We start from the raw sequence: 3,637 nt of genomic DNA on the forward strand, positions 1-3,637 counted from the left end.
GATGGCAACAGATTTGTTTTTCTGAACAGGACTTGGGTGGTGCGAATGGTTAGCACACTTGGCTGCTAACTAAAAGGTTGGAGGTTTGAGTCCACTCAGAGGTGCTTTGGAAGAAAGGCCTGGTGATCACTTTCTGACCAATCCACCACTGAAAACCCTGTGGAGCACAGTTCTACTCTGACACATACAGAATCAACTTGATGGCGATTGAGTTTTTGGTTATAGGCCTTGGGATCTGAATCTAAGCCTGGGCAGAAATCTAGGTGTAGAGTTGAACCTATCCTAAAAAGGGAACACGCGTGTCATCTCTCCCTGGGCTGCCCTCCCCTATAAGCATAAGATGTACTCTGACATGGGCAAAAAAAGTAAAGACAGATTTAAAAAAATTAGTGGGTAACAACACCTGCGAAAAACAACTATTGTAATTGTATTTTCAAAAAACTTTCTGAGATATTAGCTCCAAACGGTTTTATTTGAAAAGAAACTTGTAGCTGGGCACTGGGTTCCCAAGTCCTTCATCAGTCATTGGACTGAGGTTAGATAAACATCCAGGAAGGCTGTGAAGAGAAAAAAGGAAAGGGTCAATGGGCAGGTAGATTCTCTTCTTATTTTAACTGATGCAATTCTCTGATTTTCAATTGTTAAAGACGTCTGGCTTTTTTGCATAAATTATGCCCCAAGTAACTAAGAGCAAGATGTTCTTTACAGATCTGGATGCAGACCATCAACAGCCCTCAGTGCTAATTTGTCCACGTCAGCTGGGAGGACTAGGCCAGAATGATTGTGAGAAAAAAACAAGAGCAGGGGAGTCCCTGGCTTCATTGTGTGTGTTCTTTGTTTTGTTTCCACATCTGAGCCCCTCTGTTATTGAGCTAAATCACAGGGCTATTTCCAACCTCAGAAGTCTCCTCCAGCCTCAGAATGCTCCTTAGATAATTCCCTGCATCTTCATTCTTGAAAAAAGCTTGATTGCAGTGTTTCTAATCCCAACCACCTTTAGCCAGCCTCCATTAATCATGGCTGGCAGGGGAGACTAGAGGGTCATGGGTAATTGAATTCCGGCCAACCTTCAAACCTAATTTAAGTCAACCCTTTGACCTCTTTCCTGACCAAATCTGCAGCCAGACCTAGTAAATAAATATTGTTTTCAAATAACAAGAAGCCTATTCTGAGTGCCTACTATGTGTCAACTTTGTGAGAGAAGCATCCATTACCTTATTTCTCTCATTCATTCTGTCAACACTTAAATCAGAATCCTGACACAAAGAATTAACAGATAGTGAAGATGAGTGTAAAGGTCATTTTGGGGTCAATCCAGTGGGAAAATGTGGGCTTCACAGACACCCTGATTCCCTGTCTTCGAAAAATGATATATCTTTAACACTGACAGGCAGCCTGAAGTCCCTTCTGCACAGGAAAATGGAACGATAAACATGGCCCCTTCTCTCAAGGAAAAGCCCCGTAAGACCTCTGGATTCCAGAGTTCCATTCACATCCTCCCTTCACTATATGAGACATGCAATGTCAGGTAGATTATTTAACCCCTCTGGGTCTCAAGGATCTTATCTGTGATATACAACAAGGCACATTGCATAGCAGTACAGGAGGGTAAGCAGTAACCCCACCCCCTGACAAAGTGAATGTGATGATTCGGGAACTAAGTGAGGTAACAAGTAGGAACCAAACCAAACCAAACTCACTGCCGTGGAGTCAATTTTGACTCACAGCGAAGCCTCCTTGGGTTTCCCAGGCGGTATCTCTATGGAAGTAGATTGCCCCCATCTTCCTTCTGAGAAGTGGCTGGTGGGTTTGAACCACCAGCCTTCTGATTAGCTGTCAAATGCCTCAACCAGCGCTCCTAACAAGTAGGAAAGCTCGTTCTAAATTGAAAGATGCCTCCACGTAGTAAATTATTGCTAATTACTTCACTCACTCTCTTTTAAAACTGCCAACCAGCCATGAGAATAGTGCAAGATACCAAAGGCGACCCCTCCTTGAGTTTCCAAGGAGGTATCACTACGGAAGTACATTGGCCCATCTTCCTTCGGAGGAGTGGCTGGTGGGTTTGAACTGCCAGCCTTTTGCTTAGCAGTCTAATGCCTTAGGCATTATGCCACCAGAGCTTCTAAGTACAAGGTAGGGCTAAGGGAAAAGGGCTTAAAGAGACAGAGCGTTGTTGTTGTTTTCAGTTACTGTTTAATCAGTTCTAATTCATGGTGATCCCTTGTGTGCAGAGCAGAACTGCTCCATAGGGTTTTCAAGACAGTAACCTTTTAGAGGCACATCACCAAGGAGCCTGGAATGGGTTCAAACTGCCAACTTCGGCTAGTAGTTGAGGGCTTAACCACTTGCATAACTCCTATCTTAAATAATGGATATTCAGGTGCAATTGCTCATGAAATATGCTGTATTTATTTTTATAAATCTCTGGGCCCGATTGATGTTTAGTGAATATACACAGGCTCTGGATTTTATTGCTGGAATGTTCTTGGCATCTCAAAGTCTCCAGAAGACACGAAACTTACTTCCCCATTTAAGATGAGACCACCTCTCGTACCCCACTCCCACCTGTTTATCAGTCTCCCAGCCATTAGAAACCAACTCACCAGTGACTGGTAGTGTTTGACCTTCACCAATCCTGGAACCCATAATAAAGCTAGCACTGAATTGCCGCAAATAATTTTCTTGGCAACAATATGTTTTTAGGGACCGTGAGTCAAGGATGCATGAAGGTTTGTTCAGGAAAAAAAAAAAGTGCTTGAATAATTTATATGAAGCCCCTAAGATTTAGCATGCAGCCAGGGACCGTGAGCAGCCCAGAGAGGCTGTGTTTAAGTGGTAATGTTAATGGAATTATCCGTTGTGGCTGGATAACTGTCTGCTGCTGGGAGATAATTACCCAGGCAGAGATGAGGTATTATTGAAGATAAACACTGAAGCAGAGCCCTTGAAGTTTATTTTCCATGCTGTCGTGTAATCTCCTCCACTGTTTAACTTCATTAGCATCACTGCTAACCCAGGGCCACACAACTGCTCTTAAAGAAATTAAATAAGCCCAACATACATGTAATTGTAAACAAAGTTGCAGGGGATGTGGATTGGGATGTTTTTGCTGTTATAAACTCACTGCCGTTGAGTTGATTGTGACTCAGAGAGACCCCCATTGGGTTTCCAAGGCTATAAATCTTTACAGAAGTAGACAACTTCATCTTTCTTCCACAGAACAGCTAGTGAGTTTGAACCATCAACCTTTTGGTTAGGAGGCAAATGTCTTAACCACTGTGCCATCACAGCACAGTAGCAAACAAGTGTTTTCTTTTCCTCCATCCTTCTCCCTTGTGTGACACAAATGAGTGCAACATTTGTTGAATGTTCACTCTGTTAAGCATTTTGTATACATTGTGCTCTTTAAAGTAGCCCTGATAGTGCAGTTGTTAACGACTTGGCTGCTAACTGAGAGGTCAGAAATTCTAATCCAAAAGCCACTCTGTGGGAAAAAGATGTGGTAGTCTGCTTCTAAAGATTCTAAACCAAACCACATAAACTCACTGCCATGGAGTCAGATCTGACTCATAGTGACCCCTCCTTGGGTTTCTGAGGTGGTATCACTACCAAAGTCGATCACCCAATCTTCCTT

The sequence above is a fragment of the Orycteropus afer genome, unplaced genomic scaffold (assembly GCF_000298275.1).
Source record: "Orycteropus afer afer isolate SDZICR_OR568_19922 unplaced genomic scaffold, OryAfe1.0 scaffold00399, whole genome shotgun sequence".
NCBI lineage: Eukaryota > Metazoa > Chordata > Mammalia > Tubulidentata > Orycteropodidae > Orycteropus > Orycteropus afer.